This window comes from Phocoena sinus, chromosome 18 (assembly GCF_008692025.1).
Source record: "Phocoena sinus isolate mPhoSin1 chromosome 18, mPhoSin1.pri, whole genome shotgun sequence".
In the NCBI taxonomy this organism is placed as follows: domain Eukaryota; kingdom Metazoa; phylum Chordata; class Mammalia; order Artiodactyla; family Phocoenidae; genus Phocoena; species Phocoena sinus.
The window spans coordinates 8,988,148-9,014,844 of record NC_045780.1 but is presented as its reverse complement, the minus strand read 5'-3'; the positions used below and the strand labels follow the sequence as shown (position 1 = coordinate 9,014,844).

The following is a 26,697-nucleotide window of genomic DNA, read 5'->3' as shown; positions in this document are numbered from 1 at the left end:
CTGAGCCAGCGTGCCACAACTACTGAAGCCCGTGCACAACTACTGAGCTCACGTACCACAACTACTGAAGGCTGCACGCCTAGAGCCTGTGCTCCACAACAAGAGAAGCCACCACAATGAGAAGACCGTGCACCACAACGAAGAGTAGCCCCCGCTGGCCCCAACTAGAGAAAGCCCATGCACAGGAAGGAAGGAAGGAAAGAAGGAAGGGATATTTCAAGTGGGTTAAACAACATCTGAAGCTCCAATTCTGAGCTACATTTGTCTTAGCCCCACATATTCGCCTTTGGTGGGTTGCATTTTGGCTTCTTCTTTTTTGAGGCTTCCATCAAGAAACCCATTAAAAGCCTATAAAACCAGTCACTGAATTTACTAGGAAATGTTTTGAAGAAATCATCAACACCCATTCTATTATCATCCCTATTTAATGAATGAAGAAACCAATGTCAATAGAAGTTCATTTATTTGCCCAGGATCAGAAAGCTCCTGAATGACATAATTGGAGCTACACCACAGCTGCTTACATGGTTATGTGACTGGAAACAGTCACAGGAGCACAGCTAACTTCTTGGTTTTACTTAAGACTAAAATATAGAGCACTGTAATTATGGTACATAACAAATAACTACTAACAAACTATCTTCAAAGAACATCAGATGAATAAAACAAACAGAAATATCAACTATAAAGATGAGCAACGTCCAAGAGTTGCTCAAGAGGAAATGAACCATTTTCTGAGTCTTCACTGAACCCTCACTAGGTCAATGAGTGATATAAAGGATAACCCAGTAATGTTACCTAGAATAAGCACAAAAGTGAGTTTTAGTTACTTATTTTTATCCCTCAATGCAAGCCAAAGTACAATTCAAACTACTTAAAGTATGATTCAGTAAAAACACTCTACAGGAATGAGAAGCCAAAATATAAGGCACCCAAAAAATCAGTGATCTCAATGTCTAATTTGATCTAGGAAAAAAATCTAACTACACAGAGCAATGATTCTTCAGGCTTATTTTAATAACGAAACTCATTCTTCTAACCAATATTTTATAACAATGTCCAATATATTGAACAGATTAAAAGAGAACTGCTCTGGATGAATTTGGGGGACGGGTACCCCAATGCCCTTGACTCTTCTTCTTGTCAAGAAAGTCCCCAGGGAACAATCTGAAAACGACTGATTTGTCAGATGCTGTTGGAAATGTGAATTATTACAGCCTGTCTGAAAAGAAATATAATAATCATATCTATTAAATTTTAATGACATATTCCCTTCAACCCAGCAATGCCTCTCTTCGAACTCTATCCCACACAGAGTTGAATGAAAATGTGATATAAATGTGTAAGAATTTTAATTCAGTGCTGTTTATAGTGAAAAAACATGGGAAAAAACCTAATGAAATGGACAAGGAAACAGCTAAAAGAAATGTAGTAAACCTTTACTGTGGAATATTATGCAGTCATTACATAGAACAAATTGTATCAACTCATCTATACTGAGTGAGAAAAGCATTATTCTCAAATGTGTATGTGCATGCAGATATGGGTGTAATAATGACACTTCTGTAAAACAAGCACCACTACAACATACACCAAAATTAAAAGCACCTCTGGGAAGAAGTGAAATAAAATAGAAATATATGTACAGATCTAAATTAATAGGAAATAAGAGAATTCAAAATTATTCCTACTGTACATAAAGATGAAATATAGACATGATTTGAACTTGGGATTGAAGACAGTACTCTTACAGATGTGTTATTTCAAAGTACTGGTAATAGTTTTAAAAACCAATCCTTAAAGAAAGAAAACAAACCAGTTATCTATAGGTATTATGAACTGCCTATCCTTCCAGCTCTTCTTAATTAACATTTTTTTCTTAAAACTGAACTTTCGGGCTTCCCTGGTGGCGCAGTGGTTGAGAGTCCACCTGCCGATGCAGGGGACAAGGGTTTGTGCCCCGGTCTGGGAAGATCCCACATGCCGCGGAGCGTCTGGGCCCGTGAGCCATGGCTGCTGAGCCTGCGCGTCGGGAGCCTGTGCTCCACAACAGGAGAGGCCACAACAGTGAGAGGCCCGCAAAAAAACCAAGCCAAAACAAACAAACAAACACAAACAAAAAAACAACTGAACTTTCAAATGAAGAGTAGGCAAAGATATTCAAGGTTTTATACTGTGGCAAGAGTCAAGAATGCAAACATTCTTAACTGTCAAAGACACCTCTGCCTGTAACAAGAAGAAAATCACAATCTCTCTCTCACAAAACATTCCTCTTCCTTCCTCCCTCGCTCCCAACCAATCTCCCTCCGCCTCCCACCGCAAGATCCTAAAAGGAAGTGAACTGAATTCAATTCAATTAGATGATGCAATGAATTCCATTAGATGACCCAATTCTCATCTCCATCCTCATTACACCTCTCTTCTGATCTAAAACTCTACAATTCTATTATCCTACTGTATCATATACTCCTAGTTATCTGCAATTCTTACTATTCAGCTCTCCAACAGTATCAGTTAAATATGACCTGTTCACAGATCCATTAATGCAGTTACTCACTTACTTACTTAAAATTAATTTTTGATCTTTCTTTTAAATTTTCTCAGGAAAACAAGCTTGCAACAGAAAAAATGTCAATACAGAAAATGGTTTTATTATCTTTCACTTTGAAAGAAGATATTTCTTTCCAATCCCCTGGCAAACCAATTTTCTTCCACTAAAAGGATAAAAACTCACAGAAAATGAACTACATTTTTAAAATCCCAATCAAAAATAAACTTTAAACTACAGACTGTCTTCTTAGATGCAAATAGACAGCTCAGTAGATTAGCCTTGTGCAAAATATCTATAGCTTATCCTACAAAGATGGTTCCATTTTCTCTTCTAGAAAATGTAGATAGTAACTATTTGCTTAAACAGTATATAAACTGTAAAGCACTACACCTATAGTTACCAAACTGTGCACCAAGACATCTCAAACACCCTAGACTTCATAGCAAACTCACAGGTACTGCGGGATATTTTTAATTATCAAGGAAAACACAGCTCTTCTCAAGAGCTGTCAGATACCATGTGAACTACTAGCTCGAAGGAGTTCCATTCCAACGTGAGATCATTCTAAATGCATTTTGATGGTTACCATATCTTTGAGGAACTGGGTTTAGGGCAGTGGATGTGATAAAAAGTACTGCATGGAAATCAATGTAAAATAGAAAATGCAGGTGGCAGTGTCTAATCTAATTCTAAGACTTCAGAACTTGCACATGCCCAACAGACACACATAATCCATCAATAGGTAACTGTCGTTATTTAATAATAAAAAGGAATGTTTTTTCTTTCAACGAAAATGTAATTCTTAGACCATAAATACTTATTAAACTATCTGTACCTATTAGATATTATTTTTTGCCTCTATGAAAAAATAATGAAATGCTAAGGGCACCGTGAACCAAGAACTTCTGGGAACCTCTCACTGTATGTTTACAAGGGATTTTCACAGACATTTGTAAGTTGCACCATGGTGCAATATCTTTATCCTATCTTCACTGGTGTCAGGGTGAAGAAAATTAAACTGTGAAGATTGAAAACACAGCAAAAATGAGTAGGATGATGACAGGCTGCTCAGTGTCACATTTCATTCTAGAAAAGCAGGAGACAAAACTAAAGGTTGAATACAATGATTAATAAGAAAAAAATATCCAAATGTTGCCTGTATTATGTTGGTTTATTTAAAGACAAGGGCTAATTTAGTTTCAAAACCTTGGTTATCTAACAATGGTTTTCAAACACTCTTTAGCAGATGAGCTCTATTTTCAAACAAAATCTCCCACTGTATTTTCTAAGTTACAAAATATCTAAAAAGCATAAGTCTCTATTTGTAGCTGATGAGTAGCCTAGGACCACAGTCTGGCCTACCTCCTCCACTCCTGTAACAGTATTCACTGGAACCACTAGGCTTCAACAAATAGTTTTAGGTTGCTGCAGGGAAGAGGAAAAGGCCTTTCCTGACCTTCAATCGCTTTATTGAAGATCTCATTTAAATAATGGATTCAAGGATGCACGGGATACAATTCATAGCCTAAAGCTAGGACAATGTCTTTCAAAATTTTTTTTATTTGCAATACAACCCAGTACACACACTTTTTTTTTAAAAACAAAATCTCATTAAATAATATTCTTGTGTGTGATTCATTCTGAGATTTCTATACAAACTGAAACTTGGTTTACAAAACTCTGACCTAAGAAATCACCTCAATGACTTCTCAACCTGCAATAAATAAATAGATATTTTAAAGTGAGTTAAGAGAGAAGGAGAAAGGAAAGAACAAATTTCTTACTCGGAAATAATACAACAAACAAACAAAACCCATTAAGATTTCCACCTCACAGTGCATGCTGAAAACCCAACAAAAACAACAAAAGACAAGGGGAGAAAGGAGGAAATAGGAAGGAGTGAATCTGCATGAATAAGAGCTGAATGTAAAAAAGTGAAATCATCAAAATCTTATCTCTAGTTAAGAAGGAACTTTTCAACCTGAAAATAAGAGTAAACCTTTAAATATTTTTCAGTAGTTTCTGATTTTACAGTGGTCAACTTCATAATAACATTTCTCTCTCCTCTTCCCCGAATCCATTAAAATGGCCAAAGAAATGAAAACTAAGGTGAAAAAATGACAGCAGTGTTAGAAATCAGAAGATCACTGACAACACTGATAGTCAACACAAGCAAAACCAGGACTCAGTAAACCACCCCAACTCAGAATTAGGGGGTGGGGGACTGAATGAAGACAAGAAGATAAAAGTTCCCTAGGTTTGGGCGACCGTAATTAACAAACAAGCAAACAGAATCTTCCAATAGTATACTCTTAACCTCTACAGCAACTCCTTTCCTAATTCCTGTTAATAACCTCAGCTCAAAGAACACAGAAAACAATAGGATTTTTTTTTTAAGTAAATTTATTTATTTATTTATTTATTATCTTTGGCTGCATTGGGTCTTCGTTGCTGAGCACGGGCTTTCTCTAGTTGCGGCGAGCAGGGGCTACTCTTCATTGCAGTGCATGAGCTTCTCATCGCAGTGGCTTCTCTTGTCGCGGAGCACGGGCTCTAGGTGTGCGGGCTTCAGTAGTTGTGGCACGCAGGCTTCAGTAGTTGTGGCTCGTGGGCTCTAGAGCGCAGGCTCAGTCGTTGTGGCGCACGGACTTAGTTGCTCTGCGGCATGTGGGATCTTCCCAGACCAGGGCTCGAACCCGTGCCCCCTGTGTTGGCAGGTGGATTCTTAACCACTGTGCCACCAGGGAAGTCCCAAACGATAGGATTTTGAAAGTCCACCAGACACCAAAACAGAATTAAGATAGGTAAAGACTTGGCACCTGAGCTTTTCCTGACTTGGCATAGACTGCAAGATAAATCAAGTTGGGATTTTGTGACCCAAATGCTCTCACAGCCATCTGTCTTGTTCACAGGAGATACAAGCCCTACCAATGTGCTCCCCGCCCACATACCCTAAAAATAACCCTATTTTTAAAGCCTGTCTCAGTTAATTTACAATACTAGGGATAACCCACAGAGAAAGAACTATGGCTACCCATTCCCTTGGAAGGACCCATCCAGACAAAATAATCCTAATTTGTACAACGGCTAAAGAAGCCCACACCTGCTACCAATAATGACTAATTTAGAATTCCATTTACAAGCACATCAGGAGACTCAGAGTACAAAACAGGTACAGGAAATGAGAATCAGAGCAAAAGGGCCAAACAAAGTTAATATAAATACACAACAGAAATACATTTTAAATTTTTAATTAGTACTGTCAATGAAACGTGGATACCTATGTATAATAAACGAAGTAAGCTTGTATGAAAAGTAGCAACAGTAAAACAAGAGAATTCTAGTGACTTGAGAGCATGATAGTCCAAACTGGAAGGGATGAGCGGAGAGAGAACTAAATATCACCAGAAGCAGTGAAGAGCCCAACAAGCAAAACTGAAAAAATTGAACATCCGTATCAATATAGTCTATATATTATGAAGGACCCAACTGATCCAGTAGAAAACTGTTATCATATTGCTGAACTCATACAAAGAAAAATATACAAGGACATTTCCACGCTCCAGCACTTCCATGCTCCCCACCTCTCCATCCCCATAAAAATAGAATGAGTTGAAACTTGGGCAGTAGGCAGTACACACATGGAGATGCAAGAGGGTAAATGTCCATATCAGCACTGTGCCAGTTATAAGGAGGAAAGCTGAACCTGAGAGTCATCCTTTAAGCATGAACCCTATAAAGTTCCCAGAATATAACAAATCCTGTATCTTAGCAGATACAAAAGCAAATCCTCTGTGGGCTTAAAAAAAACCTTCTCAATGTAGTCTCCCAAGTTTCCCAAGTATTAAATAAGCTCAACAAAACTTGAGCCCTACTCAAGGATCACCAAACACATAAGCAAATGAACACCACATGTGAGATGCATGCACCACTGAATTCAGATATTAAAATTTAATCACCAGAAGGTAAGACATGGATGAAATATTGAAAAAGTTTTTAAAAATGAAATTACAAAATATGCTAGCAGGAAGAGGCTGCTGAGAATAACCAGAAAGACCGGGGGCGGGGGGGGGCGGAAAAACCAAAAAACTGTAATGAAAAGTAATGGCTGATTTCAAAATCTCACTGGACCACTTAAACAGATTAAAGATGGACAGAGTCATAAAAATTAGCAATTTGAAGAAACTACCTAAAATGCAGGGCTAAGAGACAAAGAGAAAACAAATTTAAAAGGAAATTAAGAGATACTGAAAGATACAAAGAGAACTGTGAAATCCTGGTAGGAGAAATTTTTTTTAAAAAAAGAAACTGTAGGGGAATTCCCTGGCAGTCCAGTGGTTAGGACTCTGAGCTTCCAATGCAGGGGGCACAGGTTCAATCCCTGGCTGGGGAACTAAGATTCCACAAGCCGTGCGGCACAGCCTAAATAAATAAACAGAAGCTTAAAATCACCTTTAACAAAAAAGAAAAAGAAAGAAGAAACTATAAACATGAAAGCAGAATACAAACAAGCACTGTACACAGTAACAAGTCTCATTTGACTAAAATGCTGGGCAACATTATCATGAAAGTTGGGGGGGTACTGATCAAAGAGACTTCTTGTGTCATCTTTGAAAAAGGCTAAGGTATTCATCTTAAAATTAACTTTAAGTATGCAGAACAGAATTTCCAGGGTACCAATTTTTTATAAAAAGTGACTTCCATACGAAAAAGAAATAAGAAATGGAGGGTGACATCAGCATCGTGGTGGCATGAGTCATTCCTCTTATCACTCCCCTTCTATTTACAACTAATCAGAACATCCATAACCCAAAAAAGCACCTCTGCACAGCACAGCAGGACACCCAAGAGATCCAAACATCTGTTCACCCAACAGTGAGTGGACCTTGCAGGAGGCTGGGAAGCAAGGGCAGTGGTGGCAGGTCCAGCAGAAGGTCAGCAAGACCTTTCTGGCAGAGAAAGTAAAGGTCTGCCCAGCCTCTGCAGCTGGAGGAACCCATTGTTCTGAGGGGAGACCATAGTGACTGGGGTAGGGACACAAAAGGGAAGGTGGCAAAGAAAACTGAGGGAAAGTGTATCCTGCTATCTGCCCTGAAATTCTCACAAGATATTTGGACCCATGGACCTCTGAGCACCCCCCAACCCCTGCTACTCCAACTCCAGGATCACCCTACTGGGCTGTGGGCACCCTCAAAGCCCCAAGTGCTGAGCACACACCTCTTCCCACTCTGCTGCCACTCCTTTTCCTCCGCCAGCTTTTTTTATGCACAGGCTCCCAACCTTAGCCAAGAGTCAGTGATGGTAAGAAAAAACAAAAACTTGTGCTATATAGTGCCACCTAGAAAACAAAAGACTGCTAATTACCAACCTACTGAACTGTTAGACTAAAAATAAACAAAGCCTTGCCTAAATAAGGTGTTCACTACTTCAAATGCAACGACAGAAACACTTGTCATCAAACACTATGAAAAAAACAAAGGAACACTGTATCACAAAAAGAGTGACAATCTTCCAGCAACAAATACAAATAGATGGAATAGAGTGATCTGACTGATAAAGAATTCAAAACAGCTATTATGGAGAAATTTGACAAGCTGTAAGAAAACGCAAAAAAATAAGCAATATAACAACTTGATGAATAAAACTGATGAACAGGAGTACATTACCAAAAAAGACTGAAATTCTAAAAAAAGAACCAAACAACTTCTGGAGCTCAATAAATGAGATGAAGAATGCATTAGAAAGCAATGGAAATAAAGCAGATCAGATGAAGAGAGAATAAGTGACATTGAGGATAGGAACAGAGAATTCAGGTGAAGAGGAGAAGGAACTAAGATTTTTAAAAACTGAAGAAACCGTATGAGAACTATCAAACTCGATTAGGAGAAGCAATGTAAGATTAACGGGTATACCAGAAAAACAGAAGGAGAAGGTAATAGAAATTATGTTTGGAGAAATAATAGCTGAGAACTTCCCAAGCCTGGGGAAAGAACCGGATAAAAGAAGTCCATGAAACTAATACAACACCTTATTATCTCAATGCAAAAAGACCTTCTCCAGACACATTATGTTAAAATTCTCAAGTCAATGATAAAAAACTTTAAGGGCAGCCAGGGGAAAAAAAAAGACGGGAACCCCCTCTCTGACCCCAATTAAACTATCAGCAGATTTTTCAACAGAAACTACACAGGCCAGGAGAGAATGGAATGACAAAGTATTGAAACATTAAAACTGCCAGCTAAGAATAGTCTATCCAGCAAAATTACCTTTCAGATATGAAGAAGACATAAAAGCTTTCCCAGACAAACAAAAGTGAGTTCACCACCACCAGACCTGCCTTACGAGAAATGTTGGGATGAGCAATTTAAACTGAAACAAAAAGACAAAAGTACAGAAAACTCTAAGGTGATAAATAGAATTAGAAAATTTTTTTTACAAAAATATATAAAACTCTTGATTATAGCATCAAGGTTAAAGGAAAAGAACACGGAAAATAACTATAGCTACTACAACTTGGTAATGAAATCACAGTATGAAAAGATAATTTGTGACATCAAAATTATAAAGAAGGAAGAGTAAAAGGCTGAAACCTTTATAGGTGAGTGAAAATAAGTTGCTATCCACAGAAAAAGGACTATTTACTTATGAAGTGGGTTACGTAAACCTTATGGTAACCACCAAGCAAAAATCTAGAGCAGAGACACAAAACATAAAAGAAAGGGGGGGGGGGTGACTGAGCAAATCGCCATGGAAAACCACTACATACAGGGGTAGACAAAAACGAAAAGGAAATGGAAGGACAAAATTACCAGAAGGCAAAACATAAAATGGAGATAGTAAATCTTTACATATCAATAATCACCCTAAACGTAAATGAACTGACCTCACCAACCAAAAGACACATAATAGCTGGATGGATAAAAAAACAAGACCCAGGGCTTCCCTGGTGGCGCAGTGGTTGAGAGTCCACCTGCCGATGCAGGGGACACGGGTTCATGCCCCGGTCCAGGAAGATCCCACATTCCGTGGAGCGGCTGGGCCCGTGAGCCATGGCCGCTGAGCCTGCGCGTCCGGAGCCTGTGCTTCGCAACAGGAGAGGCCACGACAGTGAGAGGCCCGCGTACCGCAAAAAAAAAAAAAAAAAAAAATCTCCCAATACAGAAAACTCCAGAACCAGACATCTTCACTGAAGAATTAACACCAATCCTCCTCAAACTCTTCCAAAGTATTGAGGAGGGAAAATGTCCTAACTCATTCTATGAAGCCAGCATTACCTTGATACCAAAACCAGATAAGGATACCACAGGAAAAAAATATATAGACCAATATTCCTGATCAATATAGAGATGCAAAAATTCTCAACAATATATTAGCAACCAAATTCAAGAATACATGCAAAGGCGTATTACACCATAAGCAAGTGGGATTTATCCCTGGTATGCAAAGAATGATTTAATGTATTTACATCAATAAGTGTAATACATCACATCAATAAAATAAAGGGCAAAAATCACATGATCATCTCAATATTTGCAGAAAAATTACTGACAAAATGCAAAATTCTTTCATGAGGAAAACCCCCAACATACTGGGTATGGAAGGACTATACCTCAACATAAAGGCCATATAATCAATGGAGAGAAATTGAAAGTGTTTCCCCTAAGATCCAGAACAAGACAAGGATGTCCACTCTCACCACTCCTAATCAGTATATTACCAGAAGTACTAGCTAAAACAGTTGCACAAGACCAACAAATAAAAGGCATCCAAATTAGAAACAAAGTAAAACTGCTGCTATTTGCTGATATGATCTTACACATGGAATCCCAAAAAAACAAAAAAAAACATAAAAAAACTGTTGGAATTAGTCAACAATTTCAGTAAAGTGCAGAATACAAAATCAACATACAGAAATCAGTTGCAGTCCTTTACACTAATGATGGAGCATTTGAAAAAGAAAGAAAACTAGGTTACCATAGCATCAAAAATAATAAAATATTTACAAATTAATTAAACCAAGGAAGTGAAAGGTCTGTATAATGAAAACCGCAAGACTGCTAAAAGAAATTAAGGACATAGATAAATCGAAAGATATCTCACACTCATGAAACAAAAGAACATCGTTAAAATGGCCACACTAACCAAAGCTATCTACCGTTTCAACACAATCCCCATCAAATAAAAGGCCATTCTTCATAGGAATAGAGGAAATAATCCTAAAATTTATGGGACCCACAAAAGATCCCAAACAGCCAAAGCAATTCTGAGAAAAAAAGAACAAAGCCAGAGATATCACACTTCCAGATTTCAAACTATACCACAAGCCATAGTAATAAAGACAGTATGATACAAGCACAAAAATAGACACATCAGCCAATGAATAAGGAGCCCAGAATTAAATCCCAGCACATAAGGTCAACAGATATTCACCAAGGGAGCTGAAAATACCCAATAGGGAAAGAACAGTCTCTTCAACAAATGATGGTGGGAAAACTGGAGAAATACATGAAGAACAAAGAAACTGGACCTCAATCTAACACCACTCACAAAAATTAACTCAAAGTGGATCAAAGACAAACCCAAGACCTGATACCATTAAACTTCTAGAAGAAAATGTAGGGATGAAGCTCACCTGATTTTGGCAATGAATTTTTAGACTTCACCAAAAACACAAACAGCAAAAGCAAAAATCAACAAATGGGACTACATCAAACTCAAAAGCTTCTGCACAGCAGAAGAAACAGCAAAATCAAAAAACGTACAGAGAGAAAATTTACCCAAACCGTATATTGGATAATGAGTTAATATACAAAATATAAAGAACTTAACAACAACAAAAAATCCAATTAAAAAATGGGCAGAAGAAATAGACATTTTCCCAAAAAGAACATCAAAATGGCCAACAGGCATATGAAGAGATGCTTGACATCACACTAATCACCAGGGAAATACAAATCAATACCACAATGAGATATCCCCTCACACATGTTAGAATGGCCATCACCAAGAAGACATGAGACAACAAGTGCTGGCGAAGATGTGGTGAAAATGGAACTCATAAATTGTTGGTGGGAATGTAAATTGGTCCAAGCACTATGGAAAACAACATGGTTGTTCAATAAAAACAACATGGCTGTTCCTCAAAAAAAAATAAAAATAGATCTACCATACAATCCAGCAATTACACTTCTGAGTATATACTCAAAGGAAATGAAAATAGGATTTTGATGAAATTCATGCACTTTCATGTTTATCACAGTATTATTCACAATAACCAGGATATTAAAAAACCCCAAAGGCCATCAATGGATAAATGGATAAAATAGAGGTGGTATATATACACAAAGGAATATTATTCAACCATGAGAAAGGAGGTTATCCCGCCATTGCGACAACATGGATGGATACTGAGCACATTACGCTAAGTGAGGTAAATCAGGGAAAGACATGTTATCACTTTAAGTGGAATCCAAAAAGTTAAACATATAAAAAACACAGTAACGTGGTTGCCAGGGGATGCATGGGGTAGAAAGAATGGGGGATAAGACTAATGGTGTTCAGGGGTACAAACTTGTAACAAGTAGTAAATAAGCCATATAGATCTATGCACAGAATAATATAGACAATAACGTTGTATTATAATTATGCAATGTGATTAGTACCACTACTTCAGCAATCATATTACAGTATATGAATGTATCCAAGTAATATGCTATACACCTCAGACTTACACAATGTTACATATCAAGTTTATTCAATTAAAAGAAACTTTAATAAAAAAGAAAGAAAAAGAAATGGATTGTGGTAAAATGAAAATAAATCTTTAAAAAGAAATAAAAGCAAGCAAAGAAAAGGGAAAGGTTGGGCAAACAGAAAATGGGAACTACAAGAAAAAGAAAAGTGGGTACCTACATTATTATCAGACCAAACAGATTTTAAAACATAAAGAGTTATAAGACATCATCATAAAGAAGTCATCACAAAATAATTAAAATCGTGAAATCACCAGGAAGGTAATTTTAAATTTATATGAACTATTAAATGACATTAAAATACAGCAAAAATTGATAAAACCACAGGGATAAACGTATATATATCCATGAACAGAGTACAAAGAGTTTTAACACCTTTTCCACTACTGACATACACTAGAAAAATTAACAAAGATATAGAAAACTTAAGATAATTAACAAGCTTGACTTGTTGGTCATTTATAGAACCCTGCACCCTTACACATTCTTCTCAAGCGCAATACATAACACTTAGAAAAATTAAGCACGATCTGGCATACAACAAATTCAAAAGAATCCAAATCTCACCGACCACATCATTCTCACTAAAATGTCATCAATCAGTAGAAAACAAAAAGATAAATATGTCCATGTGTTAGGAAATGTAAAAACACACAAATAATAATTATAACAGAGATGTAAGAAAAAATAGATACAAAACTTGTAGTAATTAGGGAAAGTAGTATAGAAAGGAAAATTGAGAGCCTTTTATGTTTATACTGAAAAGAAAAAAACGGTTAAAATAAAGAAGTTAAGCATGAAACCTAAGGAGCCAGGAAAAGAAAATAAGAATAAAACAAAAATGAACCCAAAGCATAGAGGAAAAAAATAATAAAGAGCAGAAGTTAATTAGGAGAATACATCTAAACAGCCAAAAATTGGCAAATTTCTGATAAGGCTGATCAAGAATAGAAACTTTTAAAATTAACATTAGGAATAAAAAAAGAATGTAACTACAGACATTAGTATGGGTATTAAAAGCATGATAAAGAATACTTTAAGCCAAGGATTGGCAAACTTTTTCTTAAAAGACTAGACAATAAATGCTTTTGGCTTATGGCTCATACCTTATTTCCTAACTGCACTTACATCACTAAAGCAATCACAGACAATGTGAATGGGTGTGGCTGTATTCCAATAAAACTTTATTTACAAAAAGAGGCAGGCAGCCCATGGGCAATAGTTTGCTGACCCCTGCTTTATGCCAATAAATCTGGCAACTCAGGTGATATAATTTCCTAGAAAAACAACATAAATAACAAAACTTTATTCTAGAAGAAATTTTAAAATCTAAATATACCAGTAATCATTAAAGAAACTGAAAACTGAAATCTTCCCACAAACGAAACATCAGGCTTAATGAGCTGTTTCAAATTTTCAAAGAACAGAATGGTTCCATCTTATACAAAAGCTTCCAGAAAACAGACACAAAGAGAATATTTTCCATCTTTCTGTGAAACTAATAAAACTCTGACATGAAAATCAAAAAATACTACAAAGACTCATAAGCAAACATACATACATGGATTAACCACATAACTCCAGCAACGTATCTTAAAAGACAGCTATATCACAGCACTGCTCAACAGAACTTCCTGCAATGGAAACACTCTATAATTTGCACTGTCCAATATCATAGCCGCTAGCTACAATTAACACTTGAAATGTGGTTGGTACGCCTAAGAAACTGGATTTTAATTTTGCTTAATTCTCATTAAAATTAAACTGCCACATGGGGCTAGTGGCTTCTATATTGGACAGTGTAGCTATCTTATGACCAACTTGGGTTTATCCTAATAATGCAAGGTTGGTTTATAACCAGAAAAATCCATCAACATCATCTACCACATCAACACACTGAAGGAAGAAAGAAAACGATCTCAACACATGCAGAAATCAATGCCCATTTGCTAAATATACAAGAAAAGAAAATACGTTTACCTAAATAAAGGTTATCTACCAAAAACCAACAACGAACATCATTCTTAATGGTGAAACGTATCAAGTATTCCCTCTAAAGCCAAAAAATAATAATAATTCCACTACCACTACTGCTCTTTAATATTTACCAGAAGATTCTAGCTAGTACACTAAGAAAAGGAAATCAGTGTATAAGGATTAGAAAGAAACTACAGTCTCATTATTTGCAGGTGATATAATTTGCTATGTAGAAACTCATAAACAGCAAAATATTGGGAAACAAAAAGCTTAATAAGGTAGGCAGATTAGTATGCAAAAATCTACTGCATTTCCATACACCAGCCAAAGCAACTGAAAATGTAAAATAAAAAAAAAATTTCAAGGTACATTTTAAAGATCTAACCAAACATGTTTAAGACCTATATGATGAAAAACTGTAACACCTTACTAAAAAACATTATATAAAATCTAAATGCTTCTTACAAAGATATACTATGTTCATATCATAAAGATAGCAATTCTCCCCCAAAGTATCTTATAGATAAATAAGTCAACAGAGCACCTGAAAGACCTTAGCACCAGATTTTAAAATTATTCAGATGTGCAAAAAGCTAAAACACACATGAAAAATGAAGTGGGGAGGAATTTGCCCTAACAGAAAGCATAAGTTATTACAGTGAGGACAGACATATAGATCATAGAATAGAAATGAGTCTAAAAATAGACCTACACACATATGGTAACTTGATTGTGATAGAGTTAATTTTGCAGATCAATGCAGAAAAGATGGACTCTTTAACAAAGGAATCTGAATATTCATAAAGGAAAAAATGGATTTCAATCCCTACCTCACTACTGATGAAAAAAACAAAAGCATCCCCAGTGAAATGAAATGAAAGACAAAGGTTTAAAACAAGAGACATTTTTTATTACCCAAGTCTGGAAAGATTTCTTAAACCAAACTAAATATAAATAAAAAAATAAACCATGAAAAAAAGATTAATAACCTTTACTACATTAAAATTAATATCTCAATATGGGAGAAGGTATTTACAACTCAACTTTTTTTTAAAGTTAGTAATCAGAATATACACATGTACAAATAGGGAAGAAACACACAACCAAACAGAAAAAAAGTGTCACTATCAGGTGCATTACAAAAGACAAATAAATATCCATTAAACGTTTGACAAGTTGTCCCCTCTCTCCTTTGTAATGAGAAAAATAAAAATTAAGACCACAATAAGGAAGGATTTTCACACAATGAACTAGCAAAAATTGAAACAGGTAATAACACCATTATTAAACCAGATGCTAGCAAGGGAAATGAAACTGCCACAGTTGGTTTAAACTACTCTTATTTAACCCTTGTGGTTCACTAGGGACCAGCCTCCTCCCAAGCACATTTAACAAACCTGAGCTCCATTTGCAAGAAAGAAGCTAACCACACTGTTTGCCACATTGGTCCCTTCCTTTCAGATATTTATATCTCTTACTTATCTCATATTTTCACACTGTCAAGATACCCAAAACAATGTGGGTATGTGCCTGCCTCCCCTACAACCATTACACCCCTCTTTGATAATGGAGCTGCAATAAATTTAGGGTAGCAGTAATATCTAACTCCATTAAATAGGCCCTAACTGCCCTAGATAATCAGAATAACTCCATCTCCCTAAAGAGTAAATAAATACATGGTTTACAGTAAAACAGATTTAAGCTGATGGGGATATGCCAATTCTCCAAGCCAGAGGTACTGATACACAGGTGGTTCAACCATAGATCAGGAATTTGTTTTAGCTGAGACAAATAATAAATATGCACATGAGGGATTCCCTGGTGGCGCAGTGGTTGAGAGTCCGCCTGCCGATGCAGGCGACATGGGTTCGTGCCCCGGTCCGGGAAGATCCCACATGCTGCGGAGCGGCTAGGCCCATAAGCCATGGTCGCTGAGCCTGCGCGTCCGGAGCCTGTGCTCCCCAACGGGAGAGGCCACAGCAGTGGGAGGCTCGCGTACCGCGAAAAAAAAAAAAAATTCACATGATTTCACTTCTCACTAATGTACAATCTCTCTCTTGCAAATGAGTTCTCTCTGCAAAGACTCTCAACATCAGAGAATCTATTAATGAATGAATTATATTGACAGGCAAAAGAAAAAAAAAAAGCACAAGATCATCTAAATTAAACTACTCCCTATTCCTGATTTATATAAATCTCTCTTAGAACAAATCAGGAAAAGAGGAGAGATTCTTTAATATAATGAACAGTACCTTTCAGAAGTAAAGAGCAAATAATTAAACTTAGTTACAAAACACGAGAGCATTTCCACTTAGACAAGTGCAAGATAAGAGTGCTCACAGGGACTTCCCTAGTGGTGCAGTGGTTAAGAATCCGTCTGCCAATGCCCTGGTCTGGGAAGATCCCACATGCTGCAGAGCAACTAAGCCCTTGGGCGCCACTACTAATGAGCCCTCGCGCCACAACCACTGAAGCCCGTGTGCCTAGAGCCCGTGCTCCGCAACAAGAGAAGCCACCACAATGAGAAGCCCGTACACCTCAACGAAGAGTAGCCCCCGCTCGCCGCAACTAGAGAAAGCCTGCGCGAAGCAACAAAGACCCAAGGCAGCCAAAAATTAATTAATTAATTAATTTTTTTTTAAAAAAAAAGAGTGCTCACAGTATCCATTTGGATTCATGAAGTGTCAAGGAACAAAATTTCCTAGTCCAACTACATTCAACAACAAAAAAGAGTTTATTGTCTTGGGGAAATAAACAGTAATCCCAAAGTAGAGAAGGCTTTTGGTATGGTTCCATTACTGCTCTTGACTCTAATTCTACCCCAGGTCCTTGACTCTGTCTTCTCCACATGCCAGTTTGAACCCCAAGATACCAGGCAATGGCAACATGGGCTATATTTTTTTTTAATATATTTACATGCAGAGACGAGTGTGACAGAAAAGTATGTAAAATTACATGTCCTACAACAGTAAAGTTAAGCAATTTTTGGTATAAACATACAAAACTAAACGTGATGATGCAATTTATGTGCTGACCCATATCAAAGTCCAAAATACATCATTAAATTGAAAAGGCAAAACAATATATATAGCATGACCTCCATTTGTATTTTTCAAATATAAATTTTAAATAAAAAAAGTAATTGCCAGTTCTAGCTTAGCACTTTGAAATATTTCTAGAACTCAAGATGTAACTACTAAGGAAGTCTTTGGCTGCAGGCAAGTACATTATGAAAATAGTATTTTGAAAACAAAAGGCTACTTCTAGATTGCCAAATTATTGTATTTACTACATAGTAAATGAAAGAATAAAACTAACATTCATTGATCATCTATCTATTTGCCAGGAACTACATAAATTACTTTTACGTATTCAATACTTCGTGTTACTCATCTTTCTAGCAACCCTGAAATACATGAGGTTCATGCTTATAAAGGATTAAAAGAAGCAACATGTCCATAGCCCACAGGTCATAACTCTTGTAATTGACAAAGCTGGAATTCAATTCCAAATTTAATTCCAATAGAATATTATTCAGCCATTAAATGAAAGAAGGAAATCCTGCCATTTGCAACAACACAGATGGAACTGGAGGGCATTATGCTAAGTGAAATAAGTCAGAGAGAGAAAGACAAATACTATATGATCTCACTTATATGTGGAATCTAAACAAAACAAAAAACTGAATTCACAGATAGAGGGAACAAATTATATTGGTGGCTGCCAGAGCTGGAGGGTGAGGTGGGCAAAGTGGGTGAACGTGGTCAAAAAGTACAAACTTCCAGTTATAAAATAAGTCATGGGGATGTAAGTGCAGCATGGTGACTGTAATTAATAATACTGCATTGTATATTTGAAATTTGCTAAGAGAGTAAATCTTAAAATGTTCTTTCCAGGGCTTCCCTGGTGGCGCAGTGGTTGAGAGTCCGCCTGCCGATGCAGGGAACACGGGCTCATGCCCTGGTCCAGGAAGATCCCACATGCCGCGAGCAGCTGGGCCCGTGAGCCATGGCGGCTGAGCCTGTGTGTCCGGAGCCTGTGCTCTGCAACAGGAGAGGCCACAACAGTGAGAGGCCCGCGTACCACAAAAAAAAAAAAGTTATTTCCATAAAAAAAAAAAAATGTGTAGGTGTGGTGATAGATGTTAACTATAACTAGACTTATTGTGGTGATCATTTCACAATATATACAAATACCAAATCATTATGTTGTACACCGGAAACTAATATGGTATATATCAATCATATCTCAATTTTTTAAACATTTTTTTAAAGATTTTTTTGATGTGGACCATTTTTAAAGTCTTTATTGAATTTATTACAATATTGCTTCTGTTTTATGTTTTGTTCTTTTGGCTACAAGGTATGTGGGATCCTAGCTCCCTGACCAGGGATTGGACCTGCACCCCCTGCACTGTAAGGCGAAGTCCCAACCACTGGACCGCCAGAGAAGTCTCAATTTTTTAAACATTTTAACTTTTACTAAGTAGCCCTTATCTTCCATTAATTCCCCATATATTTAACTTTCCACAGTTTGCCACCCTTAGAAACTCAATGTCCTTTTCCTTCGCCTTGTCAGTTCTCTAAAAATGCATTGATTGCTCTTTTGTCAGTCTAATTTGTAGGGTCCCAGCCAATGAATTTAGGATGGAAAGAGGAAACAGATTTTTTCCTCCTATACAAGAAATTAGCAAAAGACAGAGTTTTATTCATGTATGTATGTAGAGGAGTTCACAGAAAAATGTGACTCAAGGAGACATTTAAAATCTGAGGCTTATATGGCATCTTAATAGGAGATGGGCATTGATAGGAAAACAAATGACTTTTTGAAAAGATAAATGGGCCCTGACAAGAACAAATGGGAGACAGGGAAGTTTTGTGACAATGTCTGTTTAGGTGTGGTGTGGAGACTTCTCATCTCCAGTGATAAGAGTCAGTCTTCCATGGCTGCTCCAGGAAGGGTATTTATGACAATTGAGTTCTTTGGGGAAGCTATGCTTTTAGGCAGATAAGAGATTTCAGGAACTCAAATGCCTTCTTCTCAAAATAACTTTTATGCCATGACAGCTTATTCTGGACCCCTTTAAGTGTCAAGACTATAGCAACAGAGGAGAGAGACTGGGCTCAACTCTGAATACAACAAGGATAAGTGGGGATTTATAACAAAAACAAAAAATGTTCATGCTTCAAAGGGTAACATCAAGACAGTGTAACAGCTACCAACAGAATGGGAGAAAATTTATATAAATCATATACGTATCTGCTAAGGGGCTTGTATCTAGAGTATACAAAGAACTATCACAACTCAATTTTAAAATGGACAAAGGATCTGAATAGTTTTCCAAAGATACACAAGTGGTTAATATATACATGAAAAGTTGCTCAACATCATTAACCATCAGGAAATGCAAATAAAAACCACAATGAGATACCAGCTCACACCCACTAGGATGGCTATAATCAAAAAGACAGACAGTAACAAGTGTGGGCAAGGATGTAGAGAAATTAAAACCTTCATACACTGATGGCAGGAATGTAAAATGGTGCTGTAGCTTTGGCTTTTCCTCAAACAGTTAAACCAAGTTAACATATGATCCAGCAGAAATAAAAACACGTCTGCACATAAACTTTTACACGAATGCTCATTACAGTATTACTCATTAATAGCTAAAGTGAAAACAACCCAAATACCCATCAACTAATGAATGGATAAAATATAGTCTAGCCATATAATGGAATATTTGGCAATAACAAGAAATGAAGTACTGACATATACCGCAACACAGATAAACTTTGACAACATTAAGTTAAAGACACCAATTACAAGGGACCAAATATTAAATGATTCCACTAATATGAAATGTACAGAATAGGCAGATCTATGGAGACAGAAAGCAGATTAGTGGTTGCAGAGGGGACGGGAAGGGAGATGAGACATTAGGGGGTGTTGGCTAAAAGGTGTGGGTTTCTTTGCGGGATAATGAAATGTTCTAAAATTGACTGTGGTAACAGATGCACGACTCTAAATATACTAAACCACTGAGCTGTACACTAAAGTAGTGAACTGTATTGTATGTGAATTATATCCAAAAAAGGATGTTTAAAAACACCAATGGGGGGCTTCCCTGGTGGCACAGGGGTTGAGAGTCCGCCTGCCTATGCAGGGGACATGGGTTCGTGCCCCGGTCTGGGAAGATCCCACATGTCGCGGAGCGGCTGGGCCCGTGAACCATGGCCGCTGAGCCTGCGCGTCCGGAGCCTGTGCTCCGCAACGGGAGAGGCCACAGCAGTGAGAGGCCCGCGTACCGCAAAAAAAAAAAAAAAAAAAAAAAAAACACCAATGGGATAAAAGCTATAATAAATCATATACCAATCCAGGGAAGAATCAGGAGTCTGAAAGTATGTAGTAGGGATAAGGAAACCTTCCCTGAAAAATCACACGAACTAAATCTTTAAAAAGATGTGCAAAGTGTGCCAACAGAACAAACATACGCAGAGGATTTCACGTGAAATTAAAAGCACACGCAGATGCACAGACATGCAAGAGAATATAACAGTCCTAGATGGTTTCACACAGCAGAAGTCAGAAATTCTGTTGCAAAGTAACTAAAGATTCTGCTGGAGAGGGAAGCAGAGACAGATTCATCAAGAGCCCTGAACGCTCAAAACTTTATTTTTTCTTGCAAGCAATGTGAAGTTAACATTTTAACCAAACGAATAAAATGATCAAATGTTTTTTACATAAACTATCTTGACAGTCCTTGGAGAATGGATTGGGAAAAGGTAAGAACGGAGTTAAGAGACTGATTAGGAGGCTTCTAAACTAATTTAAGAAAAAAATGATGAGCTCTTTTTTTGCAGAACCTCAGAGCTGGTCAGCTGCTTCAGGATGAAACTGAACATCTCTTTCCTAGCCACTAGATGCCAGAAACTCACTGAAGTGGACGATGAATGCAAACTTTGTACCTTTTATGAGAAGCGTATGGCCACAGAAGTTGCTGCTAATGCTCTGGGTAAAGAATGGAAGTGTTATGCGGTCAGAATCATTGGTGGGAATGACAAACAAGGTTTCCCATGAATCAGGGTGTCTTCACCCATGGCTGTGTCCATCTGCTACTAAGGGGCAGTCCAGTTACAGACCAAGGAAGACTGGAGAAAAAAAGTGCAAATCTGTTCAGGGTTGCATTGTGGACACCAGTCTAAGTGCTTTCAACTTGGTCATTATTTAAAAAAAAAAAAAAGGGAGAGAAGGATATTCCTGAAGTCACTGATACTACTGCGCCTCGCCAACTTGGGACCAAAATCGCTAAAATTCACAAACTTTTCAATCTCTCTAGAGAAGATCATGTCCACCAGTGTGTTGTGAGAAAGCCCCTAAACAAAGAGGGTAAGTAACCTAAGACCAAGGCACACAAGATTCAGTGTTTGTTATTCCACGTGTTCTGCAACACAAACATCAGCATATTGCTCTGAAGGAACAGTGTACCAAGAAAAATAAAAGGCTGCAGAATATGCTAAACCTTTAGCCAAGAGAATGAAGGAGGCCAAAGAAAAATGCCAGGAAGAGACTACCAAGAAAGGGAGGCTGTCCTCTCTGAAAGCTTCTACCTCTGAGTCCAGTCAAAAATAAGATGTTCTAAGAGTAACAAATAAATAAGGTCAGATATAAAAAAAAAAAAATGAGAAGAATTTGCACTAAACCAAAAGCAATAAGCATAAAGGAAAAGAGTGTGAGAGATAACAGAAATAGTAAATTTAATAACTAACTGGAGAATGAAAAAACAATTAAGGGATGAAACTCAGGAGTGAGGTCAAACTTCAGATGTTGATTTGAGAGTAACCAACATTAAACAGAAGCCACAGAAATGAATGACATTGTGCAAGAAAAGCTCAGAAAGGAGATGGAGAAAAAAACCAAAGTACCATGGAATAGCTTTTCCTCAAATTGAAATGTCCCCATATAACCAATTCACATCAGTAAAAATCCATAATTACTATATTAAGAAACTAACCATAAAGATTAATACTACTTCATGAAAAAATTAGATGGCTCTAAAAGAAAAGGGTGATAACTTCAGCCTCATTTAATATTTTCAGTAAGAAAGGCTTTTAAAGGTTTGGACTAAAGGCAGCATAGTGTAATAATAAGAAGAAAAGGAATAACATACAGAGTACCTACCTAGCCTGTGCTTGTAGTTCTAAACAATGTATATTAATTCATTTAATCCTCACCAACAATGGTGGGACGTAAGCAATCTCCTTTCCTAAAAAGTGAGGCACAAAGAGGTTAAGTAATGTGTCCAAGGCTGAAAGCCTAGTAAAGGTCTGGGACAAGGACTCTAACAGTTCCAGAGCCCCCATGTTTTACCACTGTACTGGCTCTCAAAGGCCAGTATTAGGTTTTCAAAGCAAAAACAAAGAACCTTGGCTCAACGCTGGGTCTACCACCAACCTTGGCATACTGGTAACTTAAGCAATTCAGTCTGTCTCCTCAGCTATAAGAAGGAAATAATGACAGCATCACAGGATTATTATGAGTATTTTAGTCATGAATATAGAACACCTAATCATTACAAGTAATAATAATAAACATTTACTGAGCACATATTGGCATATATTAAGGCACTACCAGAGACACCTTACACAGTTTATTTTACCTAATCTTCAAAATTGTCTCAAAAAGAATCGTCACTCTCCTAGCCATTTTTACAGGTTAGGAAACAGATTCAAAGGGATGAAGAGACTTGTGCATCATCATGTTGTATGGTAAAATGCTTATACAATGGCCCCAATTCTCCACCCCTCCTAGTACGCACACCCCTAGCAATGTGACACTGCAGCTCCTCCCATCAAGAGGTAGAGCTCATTTCCCCACATCTTGAATCTTGTCTGGCCTCATGACTTGCCTTGTACCAACAGAACGTGGCAGAAGTGATGTTGTGCCAGTTCCAAATGTAGACCTCAAGAGACCTTGCTTGTTTCTACTACCTCTCTAAGAATCCTGCCACCACCATGTGAAGAAGTCCAGACTTGCCTGATAAATGATGAGAGCCTCGGTCACCCTCCATCATCCAGCAGAGTCAGCCAACAGCCAGAAATGTGAGAAGCCACCATAGACAAGCCAGCTTCCCAACAATCTGCCAGGTGACCACCGATGTTATGAGCTATCCTAGATGAAATCTGCCAAATCTAGCCCAGGTGATCAGAACCATCCACGTGATCTACAGATTCATGAGTAATAACACACACTCATTTTAAGCCACTGAAATTGCGGGGGCGGTGGGGGAGGGGCTGTTGTTACAAAGCCATAGTTAACAGAAATTCATGGTAAGCAGAAGAGCTGGAATTTAAAGCCAGGTGGTCTGACTCCAGGCTCACCCTCCTCCTAGTTTCAGAGTAGATATGACAAGCAATGTTACTGTAATATTTTCATTTGTGAAAATGAAGTCATTTATGTTCACTCTTCTATATTCTTTAAAATTAACTTATAAAAACTCAAAATAGTAAATGTAATTCTTATTTCCTCCTTTAGGTAAATAAAAAATCCAAGAAGTATATCAGATCTAAATTCAAAACTTGGGACTTTACTGGCGGTCCAGTGGTTAAGACTCCACGCTTCCAATGCAGGGGGCGTAGGTTCGATCCCTGGTCGGGGAACTAAGATCCCACATGCCGTGTGGCCAAAAAAACAAACAAAAAAACACATAGATTCAAACTCAACTGCTACCAACCACCTGCCCATTATTAAATATGGGATAATAAAAACGAAAAAACTATATGCACGTTCTGAATATATTTACACTTCTTTCAAAGTAAATATTTCATATAGGGTATCCGACTAACTCCACAAGTATCGTGAAGTGTACTATATTAATTTGTATTAACTCATTCTCACTCTAAACAGATTTACTTTGCTTCCCAATTCACTGACACATACAACACACCACATCACTTACCCACCTATATCCATCTATGCCCATATAGTCCCTTTGGAAGATCTTAGTTTCCACCAAGGGATGCAGAAACGATTCCATTAAGACTGCCACCCAGCCACTTTGGGTTATTCATGCCAATGAATCAACAGACAAAGAAGGGGTTACAGAATCGACTAGGGTTCTCATCTCACAATCAAGGGGAAAGTCAGGTTGCTACCACACAAGAGGGGCTAACAGAAACTATGTCTGGAATGCAGGATTTCCCCTAGGAGGCCACTTAGTATTTCCATGTACTGTGATTAAAGTCAGTGGAAACAATCCAGGCAGGACTGCTAATGACCCAGACCCTTAAGGAATGAAGATTTAGGTCACCCCATCAGGCAAGAAACCACAACCAGCTGAGGTATTGCCAAGAACAGAGGGACTGTGGAATGACAGCAGAAGATAATTATAGACAGCAACTACAACCACATGACTAGTTGCAGAAATAAAAATTCTAATGAGTACTTTTTCCTTTATGATATAAAAAATTTGTATATATATTAACCAACTATTTCTTATCTCCCTTTCTACAACCATCTGATAGTAGCTAATCTCATATCTCCATATTTAAGTTACAGGATATTAAGTAGAAAATGTGACATAGGTAGAAAAAAAATTGGTACCTAGACACAGGTAGAAAAAAAAATTAACCCACCTATGGATAAAGGGATTTTGTATCCTCTCTTAAGGAGGGCATTTGTATGTTATCAGGTGAACAAAGGATAGCTGCATTATGTTCACCAAAAGTATACTTTTGTAATTGTCTTTATTTATAAGGTAAATATGATAAAAAAAGAGGTGTGCACTGGTGCCGTGGTGACAAGTGATGGTCTGTGATGGCTTTTTACCTTAGCCGGGTTGCAACTACACTTTCCCAAACACGATTCATTCCCTGCATGGTTGTGGGTTAGGGTTGGTCTCAAAAAGAAAAAAAAAAAAAAAAAATTCCCATGAGATTAGAAGACAAAAGTGAAGCAGCCACCAGGTTCAGAATGTAAACCTAAAGTCAGGTGTTACTGCAGTAATCACACAGTGTCATGGAACTTTGGGCTCATTGGCATGGGGCAGCAATTGAGCCTATAGCTCATTCAGCTCCTGTCAGATCTCCACCTTTGCTTTTCCAAATAATACTGGGGCAGGTTTGTGTGCAGCTCCACGGTGAGGTGTGCCACACCTACTGCAGATTACCTACATCATCAAGGTTGAAGGTTACCTACATCATCAAGGTTGCAGGTGTGGAAGCAGTGAGAGCCATGAAAGTTCAAGTTTGGGCTCATAGGTTCTAACTTATTGCTGAAAGTTCCAAAAGTTCTTTGCAGGTTCCAGTCTAACCTTCCTCCCCCTGCTTCACGTCCATGTTCCCTTTCCAACTACTAGCCCTGCTAACTTCAAGCCTAGCAGCAGATTCAGGTGTGTATAATTAGTTCCTACAATTGGTAAAAACCAATCACAACAATAATCTTACTTCTCTAATCAAACGCTAACTGACAAAGACATAAATGTTATTTAGAGTTAGACTACTGTAGAAAGGGCTAAAGGTATCCACATGCCTCTTATCTACTTCTTATAACACTAAAGATAAAAACTCAGGAGTTTCCCTGGTGGCGCAGTGGTTAAGAATCCGCCTGCCAATGCAGCAGACATGGGTTTGAGCCCTGGTCCAGGAAGATCCCACATGCTGCGGAGCAACTAAGGCCATATGCCACAACTACTGAGCCTGCGTTCTAGAGGCTTCGAGCCACAGCTACTGAAGCCCACGCACCTAGAGCCTGGGTTCCGCAACAAGAGAAGCCACTGCAATGAGAAGTCTGCGCACTGCAATGAAAAGTAGCCCCCACTCGCCGCAACTAGAGAAAGCCTGCACACAGCAACGAAGATCCAATGCAGCCAAAAATAAATAAGTTTATACAAGAAAAAAAAAGTCAAATAGCACATATTCAGGTTATAATATACCTCATTTACCTTCCATCAGCAAAAATATTTAAGGATTTACCTGAAGTATGTTAGGTTTGAACACACTTACTTTCTAAATTTATTTATTTTTATTGATTTGTTTTCTGCTGCGTTGGGTCTTCGTTGCTGTGCCCGGGCTTTCTCCGGTTGCTGTGAGTGGGGGCTATGTTGCAGTGTGCAGGCTTCTCATTGCAGTGGCTTCTCTTGTTGCAGAGCAGGGGCTCTAGGCGCAAAGACTTCAGTACTTGTGGCATGTGGGCTAAGTAGTTGTGGCTCGCAGGCTCTAGAGCACAGGCTCAGTAGTGTGGCACACGGGCTTAGTTGCTCCACGGCATGTGGGATCTTTCCGGACCAGGGCTCAAACCTGTGTCCCCTGCATTGGCAGGCGGATTCTGAACCACTGCACCCCCAGGGAAGCCCTGCACTTACTTTCTACAGAAGCCAGTACAAATTTTAAAATCTGTCTCTTACTAAATTATATTTACATT

At 37.9% G+C, this 26,697-nt stretch overlaps 1 protein-coding gene and 1 pseudogene across 8 annotated transcripts in view; one reads left to right on the top strand and one right to left on the bottom strand.

The window, feature by feature from the left end:
- Window positions 1-26,697, bottom strand: part of PDS5B (PDS5 cohesin associated factor B) — a 199,772-nt gene that overhangs the window by 147,295 nt on the left and 25,780 nt on the right. The gene's annotated exons all lie outside the window — the stretch shown is intronic.
- Window positions 21,169-21,909, top strand: LOC116743080 (annotated as a pseudogene).